Raw genomic sequence first — 14,992 nt, 5'->3', positions numbered from 1 at the left:
ATAAAGGGTTAAACGTCTTCTCACTCCACTCCATTTGCTGGAGGTTTAAGCACGGTGTGATAAGACAGAGGTTGACAGGGCTGTGAGAAAATGCTTTAAAAACCCTAAACAAACAAACAAAAAACCCCCCAAAACCCAACGCCCAAACTTAAAAACCTCAACAGATGTGACCTGCAAAATATTTTTTTTTTTTTTTTTTGGTGTGGAATGAAATAACTGAGGTCTTTCACCCAGAAGTGTGTGTACCCCTGACTTTCAGTGCCAAGTGAATGGAAAAATAACACCATACCAGTCAGATGTTATTTTGAACCCACTTTCTCTTGGGTGATAACTGGAGAGGGTAACAGTGGTACCTAATCTGCTGCAGGATGGCTCACATGAGTAAGGATGCTTCATATAAGAAAGACCACTTCGAAACTTTCAGGATGATTATACAGACGTCAAATACTAATCTGGTTTGGGAATGGGGAGGAGGGGAAGAGGATTGACCTTTATTTGGCCTTTTTCTCCCCTGTTTCAAAATGAACTTACTTCAACCATGTCTACCACAAAGGAGGATTTAGTGGATGTAAGCAGAACAGGCAGTAATCGTTTTGTAATCTTGTATATTCTTTCCTTTTTACTCTGTTGACAAAAATGTGTAAAAAAAGTCAGAACAAATGGCACACATTTAAAATCTTATGTTAATCACCTTTCCACTTTCTCAATGAATATTTTAAGCATAAAGACTAAATGTTGAAATAAAACAGAGTGAAGAATTACTCTGATGCAAATGGAGATCTTGTTGGCTCCTAATTAATCATCTGTGAACTATAAAGCTATTTTCAATTAGTCTGACAAATCAAAGGAAATAATCATCTTTGCTGATATTAAGCATGAGAGATTATTATTTGTTAATTTGTGATGCTACAACCTTTCCCTCCTTTCTCTCTGCAACAGACTGTACTTGGACTAAGACGTTGATTCCAGGACTTCAGCAAAAAATTTGAGGAGGAAGAATTTTTGTATTTTTGTACTATTGTGTTTGAATCTTTCCATTTGCTTTAGGGGAGGGGACTGGCTCCTTAATTTTTTCTCCTAAAACCTGAAAATATCTTCTTCTTGCAGTTTCCTTCTGATGTTGTTTCATAGGTCTTATGTGCATTGACATGAAGCAGAGTTGGGGCTGGCTCAGAGGAAGGGCATCTTGAAAAGGACACAAATGCAGACCCTCTGTCTGCATATATCCTCAGAAACATATACAGTTTGTCTAGAGAGTTCTTACATCAATTATCTTATATTCTGATGCCAGGAACGGGATGAATAAGATTTCTCACATCACATACCCCCTAATTACTCCCCAAGATATTAAATTAACATGAGTGGTCTACAAGTTTTACTCATGTTTTTTTTAAATTTTCTTCTCCCAGAGTAAATAATCCAGAATTTTAATGACTTGAAGGGTTTTGTTGGTTTGTTTTTGTTATGTTGTTTTATTTTCTTTGGGGTTTTTTTGTTTGATTTTTTTTGTTTGTTGTTTAATTCCTTCTCTTTAACACATGCGAAAAAGTTGTTTTACAGAAAAGGCCGAGAGTTGTTGTTCTTGAACAAATATCTTGTGAATGACAGCTCTGCTTTTCTTCATTTCTGAAACTGCAGGGAAGAGCTTATGATAGGCAGGTTGGAGCAGGAAAGCCCTCTGAGTCATGGCTCTACTTCAATAATCTATATTGTACAGAAAACACCTTGGAAGTCATTAGTGAGGTCAAATCTTGTGGTCTTTTAGCAGGCAAAATGCCTTCTGGAAATTTGCACGAGTAATTGCTGTGCTGATGTGACCGTGGTAACTACATTTTACTCATGATCCACACCAAAGTCCATTGACATCAGTGGAAAGATTCTTAATGAGTAATGCAATGTCTTGAATCAAGACCTCCCAAACATTATTTTCAGTGTTTGGGATAACAGACCAGAAGAAGTTCTTATGGAAAAAACCCTGTATCCCTACCTCTTTCATAGACATTCAATATGGCATTGGAAAACTCAATCCAGGCATGTCACATGGGGAAGGCCACTAATTCTGTGATCGTCCCTTTTGGGGGTGCCTAATTTCACACCCTGAAGCCTGCTTTGCAGAAATGTTCAGTGCTCTCAGTGGTATCTTAAGCCACAGGATCTCATGCTTGTATTAATCCTGCAGAATACCAAATTCTTTAAAAATACAGGTTTTATCTCAACCTCAACTGCAAATCCATTGCTTCATTTCTTTCACCTCCTCCCATCCCCAAATCTGGAGAACAGATAATAACTCGTTTTCTCCTCAAAGACGTGTTGTGAAGATAAATGCATCAGTTGTGAAGTGCTTGGATGCAAGTTGATGAGCACCATGGAAAACCTACAGCTTCAGCAGATCTGCTGGAGGGAAGGCGTGAGGAGTAAGAAAAATACAGGTCCACGTCTCATGAAGGGCAATGTCCTTTCTGTGCCCCAAACGAGGCAAAGGAAAAAATATTTGGTGTGATTGTCATATATAGGAAGAACAATGGAAGTGGAGGGAAGGTGAATAACTCATTCTGGTGTTTTCTAACATTTCAGTGATTGATTCTTTAATCTCCACATGGGTTTTTAATGCTTTTTTTTGGGTTACATCCTTCTTTAAAAATATACTTGTACAGGTACAGATAGGTGCTTATCAGTGGTATGGGCTCCATACTTTGTCAGCAAAGGAAATGTGATGAGTGTCATGCGTATGCGTGTGTCTATACTCAGAGAACTGGAGGGCTTCCATTGTCACCTGTCTGTCTTTATTGGTTTTGTGATGTTCTGTGGGCGCCGGTGTGGATATCTCAGCTACACCTCTACAGAAACGAAGGCGTAACACAGATGTATAGCAAATTTATACCTGTTTCACACAATGCCCCGAGGCTATACAGACTCCCGGGTGGATGTTGGATCACTCTATCTTAGAAGTATATTTCCCTTGTTATAAGTTTAAATTAAGGCTTTGACCTAAAGCTCAACCCATTTTTTTCTCTCAAGGTACAAAACACCTGGTTATTTAACCTGTCCTTTTACATTTCCAATCTGGGTTACTGCCGACTCCAGAGGCACTAAAATAATTCATGAAAACGTGTCCTCTGGGAAGACAGGAGTGACTGAAATGCTTAGGGAATACTTGTTTGTGATCCTCACAGGCTGGTGCTCATGCTAACATGGATAATTAGCTGACCTGCATGCGTATTTAGGCTTACCCCATGAACAGTTTTAGTTCCCAATTAATACTGTATTGCAATATTATAATGCAATCATTTGCCTAACTATTTCTGTATTAGAACCACATTAATCTTCTTACGGTACTTGACTGGATAGCTCTTTTCTTGCTAAGCCACAAATCACCCAGTGCATAAATGAACCTGGCGGCATTGTGCTCTTGCAGCCCAGAAAGCCAATTGTATCCTGGGTTGCATCACAAGAAGTAGATTGAGGGAGGGGGCTCTTGTGAGACCCCACCAGCTCTGGGGGCCCCAATATAAGAGGGATATCAACCAGTTTGAGCAAGTCCAGAGGAGACCACAAAGATGATTTGAGGGCTGGAGCCCCTCTGCTATGGGGACAGGATGAGAGAGTTGGGCTTGTTCAGCCTGGAGAAGAGAAGTCTCCGGGGAGACCTTATAGCCCCTTCCAGTACCTGAAGTGGCTACAAGGAAGCTGGGAGGGGACTTTTTACAAGGGCCTGTAGTGACAGGACAAAGGGTAACAAGTTCAAATGGAAAGTGGGGAGATTTAAATCAGATATAAAGAAGAAATTCTTCAGAGAGAGGGTGGTGAGGCACTGGAACAGGTTGCCCAGAGAAGCTGTGGATGTCCCATCCCTGGAAGTGTTCAAAGCCAGGCTGGATGAGGCTTTGAGCAACCTGGTCTAGTGGAGGGTGTCCCTGCCCATGGCAGGGGGGTTGGAACTAGATGACCTCTAAGGTCCTTTCCAACCTGTTCTATGATTCTGTGATTGTATGATAACTTGGGGTGGTCCCATCGACTGTAGGGAGCACTGCTGCCTGAAGAGTTGGGTTGCTTTGTTCCAGGCCAGGATACAATCCTTCTGTTCTAATACGGCTTTTAATTACACCAGTCATAGAAGAACTGGTGATAGAAGATTCTTCTGTCAGCTGAGATCATTATGAAAAATTAAGAAGTCAGGAGAAAACAATATAAACAGTTGTAAGTGCAGGGTGTTTGGTGACTGCTGGCTTTTTGAGACTCTTGGTTTCTTTCTCCATGTGTCAAGACTTCTCATGGCCAGGGAAGCCAGAGGAGACCTCTCTGCAGGAGGTGAAGTTGTCTGTTGCAGAAGGTCACCCCTTTTCTGCATGCATGCAGAAATGATCGCTGATGAATTTACTTCCTGCACACTGGAGCTGATTTATAGATTCTGTGATAAATTTTAAACTATATTTAGGTAATCTGAGGAAACAGTAATGAATAGGCACAGGTCCTGAACTGTGATTCTTGATTGCAGCTGCTTCATAATAGAATTTTTTTTAAAGTACCAGTATGGGACAGGAAATAGAGGCGAATATAGAATTATGTTGAGCCTGAAGAGAGGAGGATCCCCAAGTAGGAATTGAACAGGACCCATGGGAAAGCCAAAAATGAAGAAATAGGACTGAACATATGATGGATTTCTGAACAGTCACCCAAGGTCTTTCCATTTATAGCAGGCAGGATGTTTTTCTTTATGAAAACCCAATTAAGTTTGTTAGACACTGATAACCTTTTAATAAGAATTTTCATACTGGGTGTACTGTATGTATGCACATAATAGGGATATTGTTTATTAATATCCGTAGGGAAGCTTTTCTACAAAATCCTGTACATCCAAGAAGATTTATGGCTGCATATGGGCATGTCAACCTTGTTTGTACTTAGTAGAACTTTTCCAAATGGGTCATGGGAGAGGAAGGTGAAAGCCTATGGATTTGATGACATATATCCATCCCTGTTGTGTATACATAGGTATTTCATAGATGTCACACAGGAATGGCTATTATTTTATGTTTCCTCTATCCTTCCAGTTGCGGGCAGTGACACTGGAAGAAAGAGATGGACCCAGTCTATTAATACATGGCTTTGTGATTGGCGTCACTGCCACAGCTTTGAGTTTTTCAATAATGGGATGGCCTACACAGGACCAGGCCTGCTGGTGTCAGATTGGATTCACTTTTCTCAAAGGGGGAAGAGAGTCCTTGCTCATAAGCTAGTGGGGCTCATTGACAGAGGTTTAAACTAGATTTGAAGAGGGAGGGAGGTAATGTCAGGCTTGCCCAAGACAAGCTGTGGGAGGACATGCCAAGGTTAGAGGGATGGGGTGCTAGCGGGAGCCCTCAGACTGTTGCTCTGAGACGTGCTGGCTGCACTGCAGCACATAAGGTCTTACAGAGATGAGCCAGGGGCTTCTGAGGTAATAGGAGCCAACAGGAAAATGCCAGTGAAATATTTCAAAGAAATTAAGGGGTGTTCCTCTAAGAAGGTAGCGTGGCTGACAGCCCAGCTGAAGTGCCTCTACACCAATGCATGCAGCGTGGGCAACAAACAGGAGTTGGAAGCCACCATGTTGCTAGAAAGCTACAACAAGGTTGCCATTACTGAAACTTGGTGGGATGGATCCCATGACTGGAGTTTGACTATCGATGCATACAGGCTGTTCAGAAGGGACAGGTGAGGAAGAGTGGGTGGAGGCGTTGCCTTTTATATCAAGAAATGGAGAGAGTGTGAAGAGTTGTCTCTGAAGAATAGCTATGAGCAGGTTGAAAGCTTCTGGGTAAGAATTAGAGACCGAGGCAACAAAGACAACTTTGTGGTTGGTGTCTACTACAGGCCGCCCAACCAAGAGGAGCCTATTGACAAAGACAGATGTTTTCTATAGAGCACAACAGCTCTCAATCCCCAGGTATAAGAAATCAGGAAATGAAGGCAAGTGACCAGCATGGATGAGTTGAGACTTGATGGTCAAGGTAAAGGTCAAGAAGGAAATGCACAAATAGTGGAAGCAGGGACAGGTGTCCTGGGAAGAGTATAAGGATGCTGCCCAATTGTGTAGGGATAGGTTCAGGAAGGCCAGGGTGTGGATGGAACTGAATTTTCCAAGGGATGGAAAGAATAATAAGGGCTTCTACAAGTATGTCAGCCAGAAAAGGAAGATAAGAGAAACCCTGATGAGCAAAACTGGCAACCTGGTAACAACAGACAAGGAGAAGGCTGAGGTACTCGATGATTTCTTTGTCTTAATCTTTAGTGACAACCTCCCTTTACACACCTTTTGAATGGATGGACCACAAGTTGGGGACTGTAGAAGAAAAGTCCCTCCCACTGTAAGAGAAGATCTGGCTCCTGATCATCTGAGGAACCTAAACATACATAAGTCTATGGGACCTAATGGGATATACCCCAGAGTCCTGAGGGAATTGGCTGGGGTAGTTGCCAAGCCACTCTCCATGATACCTGAAAAGTCATGGCAGTAAAGTGAAGTCCCTGGTGTCTGGAAACAGGGAAACACTGCACTAACGTTTTAGAAAGGAGGACCCTGGGAACTACTAACCTGTCAGCCTCACCTCTGTGCCTGAGAATATTATGGAACAGATCCTCCTAGAACCTGGGCTAAGGCTCGTGGAGGACAGGGATATGATTAGAGACAGTCAGCCTGGTTTCACCAAGGTTTCACCAGGTTTCACCTGCCTGATCAACTGAGTAGCCTTCTATGATGGAGTTACTACATCAGTGGACAACAGAAGAGCTATGAGTGTTGTCTATCTGGGTGTCTGTTAGGTCTTTGACACAGTTCCCCACAACATCCTTCTCTCAAGTTGGAGTGATGTGGCTCTGATGGGTGGACTGAATCTGTCTTTCAGCTCCAGAGGAGGACCACAAAAAAGATCAGAGGACTGATGCACCTCTCCTATGGAGACAGGCTGAGAGAATTGGGGTTATTCAGCTTGCAAAAGAGCAGGCTCTGAGGAGACCTTATAAGACCTTCCATATAAAAAGGTCTTATAAGAAAGATGGGAACAAATTTTTTAGCAGGGTCCTGTAGCGATAATGGTTGCAAACTACAAGAAGATAGATCTAGGTATAAGAACAAAATTTTTTACACTGTGAGTGGTGAAACACTGAAACAGGTTTCCCAGAAGAGTAGTAGACTCCCCATCCCTGGAAACATTCAAGGCCAGGTTGGACGTGGCTCTGAGCAATCTGATCTAGTTGAAGGTGTCTCCACTGACTGTAGAGAGTTGGGCTAGAAGACCTTTAAAGGTCCATTCCAACAGGTTTGCAACAGTCCTTGCAGGCGCTGGTAAGGACCCCGCTCCTTACCACCTAATTGGCAAATTGGTTGAAGCTTTATCACACAAACTATGAACAGCAAATTCAGCATCTCTGCTCTGAGTCACTGTGTCAAAGTGTCCCTTCTCTTGCCCTCAGAACGGACAACACCTAGGTCTTGATTAGCTTCTGGCTTCAGCAGTGTGTCTCAGATTTCACTTGCCTATGGTGCAGAGGACATCTGCTCAAACTGTTCCTGACCAATTTGAGCGTAAGTAGCTGTTGTTTGTGAGTTTTTTTCTTTAGGGACAATTGAGCTGGGAGGCAGGTAGCAGGCAACAGGCTTTCCAAGCCCTCAAGTGGTATGACTTCATATTTTCTGGCTTCTTGAAGACCTCAGACTGGTCAAGCTCATATGTCTTTGCCTTTCTTGAGTAGGATGGATCAGCATAGAGTATGTCGGCAGCTCAGACATGATTTACGATGTTTGGAGAGATGAGGAAATCCTGTGTTTTTACTGAATTTTCTTTCCATTCCCTCTGGTCTACTTGATCCACTTCTCTGACATGGTGACATGTATTTTTACTGTAGAGTAGAGTGAATAACCCTTCAACTCAGATCTGTCTTCAAACTTTAAGGTTCAGGTCTTCAACCCAGTGATACTGAAATCAATTGCCAGGTCTCATTCCTTGTTCAATCCCAGGAATTACTGGGTTCCTTTGAGTAAGTTCTCCCTTCAGGCCATTGGATACCCATATTTTCTCTCTTTTCCACCATAAATCTCCTGCTGGGTTAAGAACATGAACCATTTTTCCTTTAAGGCAGTGGGAAGTCTGTAGTCAATGAGAATCCAGTGGCATGCAAAGGAAAACATCTATCACAGATGCTTACTGATTTTGACAAGTGCTTGGGCTAAGATCAATCCAGATTTCCTGCTGTTACAGGATAATCACAATAATTTCTAGGTGTTTTTAGATAGTTATGAAATATATTTTAAATGTTGTCTTTGACCATTTTTCAGCTTGGTAACTGACTGTGGCTTAGGAACATGGGTGGACTGCACTGCCTAAATGGGATATGTGTGCTTTTCACAGCTCCTGGGTGCAGAGTGATTTGTGTCCACACTAGCTGCAGTAATGCATCAGGAGTGGGGATACATGTCATAGACTCATAGGCCTGCACAAGCTCTAGCACATCTCAGCGTATCAAAGTATGTCAGGTGGATGAACAACTGCAAATATAATTAATCAGATTGACCTGAAGAATAGTTTGTTCTGCATCCCTTCTCCTATACCAAACCTAAACTTCTCCTACGTAGAAAAATATATGATCTCATTTCAAAAGACTGTTCACTCAAGTGTTTACTCATTCATTTCTGTGTCCATTTCCCCTGTCTTATGTACTCCATCCTTAAGTCTTTCCCGTGGCCTCTAGCCTTTGCCCAGTTAATGTTTTGCTGACTCAGCTGTTTGAGTTCAGTAGAACAGAGGCAGCTGGCAGCAATAAGTGTAGCAGGATTGATTCGGTTGATTCAGTGATTGATTCAGAAATATGAATCTACTCAGTTCCTGATCTTCTGGAAGATGTTGCTTCTGATAAGGCCCTCTCCTCTCCCTTGAGGTCCATCTTCAGAGCCGCTGGCACTGATGGAAAGCCTCCCTTCTCATTTGTCTGCTTTGGATCAGCCCTGAGTGAAGGACAAATGTTGGATTTCCTGGGCTGTCAAGCTATTCGTGGTCCTCAAAGGAACAGACAACCTGTCAGAGGTGATCAATAAATGCCATTACCTGCCCTGGAGAGCGAGGCTTTTCAAAAAGAAACTCCCAAGAGGAAATTCAAGCCTGGGATGTAATCTTAACCCCACTCAGTTGATATTCAGTGAAGGGGAGTTTATGATGGTGAGAGTCTTCCTTTGAAATGTTCACAGTCCTTGTGTCCTCAAGTAATGAAAAAAGAGGTAGAAAAGAGGTGGCCTGATCCTCCTCTGGTACTACTTTTTTATACCAGTATCCTGGTATATTTATACCTCCTTTGTAGCTAAGGAAGGTTGTATTACACCTTATTTATACTGGACTGGGATCAGCATTTTTGCTGGGTCTTTTACATTTTTATATGGTCAGGGAAAGTCCATCTGTTCTCTCAAGTGCATCAATGTAATTGAATTTGGTGGTGTTAGAGCTGGGAAACTAAAGCTGGAATTAATCCAATAACAAAGTCATGTCCTAAATTATCCCACCAGTTGAACTGTGTGACATAGGAACAATTTTGGAGTTCAAATCCTCTTTGTAGCAAATGTCTAAGGAAAAGACTACTGTTCCTGAAAAATGACATGTATTTAGAGTCCTCTGATGTCTGCAACATGCACCAGTGTCTGCAGGAGCTGGCCAGTGACTCGCTGTAGACACAGGAAACAACTGTTTTCCCCCCTGAGGTCTCTTACAACAGGTTTCTGTCTGTTTGCTGTGTTATCTGGCTCATTTTACATGTTCTGCTACCTCCTTATGTTTGGAGTTAGAAATATCCAGTTGGAGAAATATCCTTTTCAGGTATATCTAGTCAACTGTTATGTTTCATCAGGTTTGAGATTCTTCCCAGGCAACTCTGGACCCTACAGAGAAGAGGTGTACTTACAGGTAGTTGTCTGGACTCTCTACTCCAGTGGAGCAGAAAGTGAAGAGTGGAGAGAAAAAGGCATTTCTAAGGTTTGAATCTTGTGCATATTTTAGACAGTCATTTTAAGATGTCAACCACATCCTGGAAGTACCCATTTAGCTCTACTGAAGATAGCGTCTTTGTCACTACCTGGAGGTAGGAGGGGTAAGTGCCGCTCCAGGCATCAGTGCAAAATTTGCAAGAATTGTCTTCATTCAAGGCAAGGGTGACTTTGGTGGCCTTCAACCTTTGTGCAGAATATTTTCTTTTTAGTTTCTATGTGGTCTGGCACTACTTGATAGAAAGGAATTCTCCAAGGAATACAGTAGGTAGAATAGGAAAGAGACTGGTATTGCTCCTTACCTAAAAAACTTTCCAAAAATGGCATTCCAGCAAAGTCCTCAATGCCCAAACCTTTTTAGATCTGAGCATATTTGTTTTAATCAGCACTGTTAATGTTGCACTTTGTGCTTCAGTGATTCTTCCTTAACTTTATTACAATCAACTAATTTACATGAATCAGTTTTTCTTTTTGGTCTTAGACACGGTATCAAAAGGGCTTCTGGCAGCAACAGCAATAATTATAGACAAAAATTATTTTAATATTTATCTTATCTAACATCTGAGCATGTAATTGGAGGGCACCCAGACGCAGCAATGATGTTAAAGGAGCTTGAAATGCCATTGTATAGGTAAATAAACAAACACATAAATACTTTGATTCTCAGCTACATAAAATTAATGCTTCATACATCTTAAGGGGGTGTTATTTCACTGTTAAAGCACTGCTAAAGCACTAAAATCAAGACAGGACTCCTGAGTCCTATTTCAACTTGTGCATTTAACCAGACACGAAATTATGGTCACATAGACACAAATCTATGAATTGGCCCTTCATTAATTATAAACATTTTTCCTTTCCCACATTAACTTTCAAGACTTTATCTGTGATGGTGGAAGAGAGTTTTAGGCTCCAATGCCCATTTCTGTAAATTGTTAGGTTCTCATCTTTTTGTACATCTGAAAAATGAGGCTAATTAGCCTCATGTCATCAAACGTGAAACCATTTAAGATGTAAAGTATTGTATATATCTCCTTCATTATGCAAGAATAACAACATGTTTCTGAGTGTGCTGTTATAAGCTTCAAAGCTAAAAGAAGAGAATGAGTTGGCTGCCATAACAGTACAGACCCTGTCCAACTCCAGTTAGTGACCCAGAAATGCCAAACCTCCTTTTACAGTGCGCCTACTTAATATTGTGGTCCTTTGCCATGGCAAGAACTAGGTGATGCTCTGTCTGAGAAATACTGTTTTCTGAAGATAAAGTCTTGAGAGGTCTTCTAAATCTGCAAGCATGCCAACCCACAAAGGATGGCTGCTCAAAAATTGGTGGGTTGTTTCAGTTGACAGTCTTAAAAAGTTAGAGATTAATAACACGAAAAATACTGCTGGCTACTAAAGATGGTGTTAGATTATGGCACTGCACTGGTTTCTTCTCACAGGAACTAAGTTCCTGGTGGAGTAAACAAGTTTGTAGTTCTCCTGCAGCCGGATACTTTTTAAAGTTAGATTTACGAAAACATAGCATATGAAAGAGATGGGAACTCATTTAAAAAACTGGGCTTGAAGCTGACTGAAAAAAGCCATGGGGAAATTAATTCCCAAATGTATAATACAAACATTTAAAAAATGTTCCTCTTTTGGAAATGCATTTGCTTTCATGTTTCAAAGGAAAATATTTTGATTTTTGATTTTGGAAAGGCACACTTCATAAAAACCTGACATGTCTTAAAAAAAAAAAAAGAAAAACAAGTAAACAAAAATAAAGCTAATTAATATAAAAATTACAGGGTCAAGTTGAACAACATATTTTGCCTTGACCTATAATTAATTAGAAAAATAATCAGCACAAAATTAAAAATGAATGTTAACTCTCGTTAATTTTTAATTCAGTTTTTGAATGGAACCTCTCCTCATCTTCAAGCAAAGGTTAATTTTTTTTTTCCCCTGATCATTCTTGAGCTTTATGTTCTCTGTGATCAATGATCAAGCTAGGCCAACATAGTCTGACTTCAGAAATCCCATCATTAACAGGGATCATGACATTTGAATGCTTTCTTTAGACACCTTATAGAGATATCCAGTGTAAGGAAAGCTTTATTTCATCTATGAGTGACATACTGACCAACACCCATGAATGAGATCACACATTTCTGTCCAGGCATAATGATGAACAGTAATAATGATGCTGTGCTTACACACACATAGTGAAGAGCTGGACTTCTTGGCTGGGCCTATAAATCTGGGCATATAAGGCTTTCAACTACATAGTTATCAATTCAGCTGTCAAATGATCGTACAACTTCCCACTGTATTTTTGCCATGAGGATCTCTGAAGCCATCTTTCCACAAGAGCACTAACAAGTAGGGGAGATGAGAGTTTGCCTAGACTAACAGAATAGCTCAGTATCTCTTCTTCTATGTAGGTGGGGTAGACCTACATGGACCTTCCCCTAAAATGAACAAAGTGACACCATTTCAGCATTGCTTTTCCGAGAAAGTAGTTTACATCAACAGAGGGAATCCAGGGACAGCACCAGACTCTGTGTAACACAAGGAATCAGTCTAAAGTGGTTCCAAAAGGCTCATCCTGAAGGGTAAGTGTCTTGGCAGGTTCATGGATTGGGCATTGTTTTAGTTTGTTAGGACAGATTTTTGGAAGGCTGCTAAGGCATGGAAATGCATTACCTTCTTCCAAGGCATGGGTTACTGGCAGAGAAAGAGAAGTGGGCCTAGATGCTCCAAAGTCCTGTATTTTCACAAGTCCTTCAGCTGCTCCCCTATAATCCAGGAACGTAGGAGTGTAAATCCCAGTCTAATATCATAGTTATGTTTGATCTACTACTAATAATAACTCCACCTACTTGACATGGGGCATAACTCACTGACATTTGTAAGGCCATTTGGGTCTTGCAAGTGAGATACAGCATGAATCAAACATGCTGTAATAAGAAACAATGCTGATATTGCCATTTCATTTTAATTCTTGCTATCAGGGGCCTCACCAGGCTGTAACCAGGGGTTCCTGCCATGAGAATACCCAACAGAGAGCACACAAAAATAATTTTCTCATGTTGCCTTTTAGCTCCCATTTCTAGAGACACTGGCACCAAAATAAATAAATAATAATAATAAAAAAAATTCCTGGGAAAATATCCAGGCTGTACCCGGAGTTTGATTTAAGGGGGAAACAACCCATCGGGTCAAGAGAAATGGTTAACTGCAGCAGTGCTGAGTTACCTCTGTGTGACCTTCCTTGCAAATGTGGACGGGAGTCTCTCAGCAATGCCGAAGATATTGGATGACTCCGCTAGCGCTGTTGAAAGACAGGGGTGATAAATAGTGTTTGAGCCACGTTTCTCCCCTCCTTCAGGCAGAATTTGAGAATCTCAGGTATACGGCCTTGGGAGAGTAATTCACGAGGTACCACTCACATCAGCTTCCTCCAAGGTAGAAAGCTGACACTTCCAGGACACTGACCTCGAGCCTGTACACATTTTAAATGTTTCAGCACCCTCAGGTAAACCACAATTAGATGTTGCCTCCCTGTATTTAACACCCAGAGACCAGTAAAGCACATGGCTATGGAATGAATGGTTGAAAAACAAATGTCAGAGAGAAAAAAAAAAAAAAAGACAAAAAAAGTCTCTGACACCAGTTGGGTGAATTTGAGCTTCTTTGGAAGTGAGCTGAATACCTTTTTACACCTCTCTGCAGAATCATCTTGCAGACAAACAACTCCTCAGCCAAAAAAAAAAAAAAGAAGAGGCAAACCCACACAGAATTTGCACTTTGTAGAGGCAAGATGGTACTTCAAATCTGCCTTTGTTATACAACTATGTCTGGCCAGGCTGAGCCTTGCACCCGCTCCTCATACCTTCCCCTCCCGTGCAGCACACGAGCTCTAGACATTGGCAGCTGAGTGTAGGCAGGATCTCAGATATCATGGCAATATAAATAAATAGAGAACGATGAGATAAAATATACAGGCAGATGGAGGGGCCGATAACAAGATAGGATGATAGGGTGGTCAGGGTAACTGCACTTCAGCACATGTATAAATACGTGGGCTGTACCCCTTACCCTAGGGGCAAAATAACCAGCCTCCAGCATGACACACACACGGCCATTTAGCCAAAAGTGCTCCAAAGCCTATAGTAAGAATAAACCTTTGCTTGTGCAGCATTTTTAGAGTAATAGCACTTTCTGTTAAAAAACACGTTTTTTAAAATGCAGATATTAATAAAAGAGGAAAGTATAATTTGACCCCAAAATTTCAAGAAAACATCAAACAAATAAAACGCTTCAATATCACGCCTAACCATCAACATTGTTTTAGGTAGGCAAATATTCAGGTACTAAGCTGAAAGCTGCTTCTATTAGGAGAAATGTCCAAACGGCCATGGCAAGAGTGATTTTTGTAAAATTTCCAAACTTTCTGCTATGAGGACCACCAGGGAAAAGGTGAGGGTCATGGACTGTAGCCTTTTTTTTGACACTTGACCAGCTTTTTGGTGTTCAAACATTACTGTTGATCCATAGGAGCTCAGTATTGATCCTGAATTTCTGCTCGTGAGCATCTTCCCTAGGATAATGGCCACAAAAACCTGCTCTAGTCATGGTCTGGTTTGACACAGAGAGTGTTTTTGTCAGAGAAGGTGATGATTTGGAACACTGTCTTGTCTCATGCTTACTTCCTAAATTCAGCTTTTGGTAACAAGCAATTATCATTTTGTACTGTATGGTGTGTATATGTTTTAATAAATAATACATTTCTACCAAGGATGAAAATGCTGGTTGTATTTGTTGCAGAAATTTGAGACCAAAATAAGTAAGGGAAGTGTATAAAAATGATGGCATGTAGGTATTTTCAGAGTAAAATATTTCCTTTACAGAAATAACAATTTGAGATGAGTTTTTTAAACTGAAGCTTTTTGTAGTTTTCATTTCCAAATGGCATTTTCTTTGAAGGATTGACCTAATTTA

The sequence above is a fragment of the Eurypyga helias genome, unplaced genomic scaffold (genome assembly GCF_000690775.1).
Source record: "Eurypyga helias isolate BGI_N326 unplaced genomic scaffold, ASM69077v1 scaffold123, whole genome shotgun sequence".
Lineage (NCBI taxonomy): Eukaryota > Metazoa > Chordata > Aves > Eurypygiformes > Eurypygidae > Eurypyga > Eurypyga helias.
Note: the sequence above shows the minus strand (reverse complement) of the source record.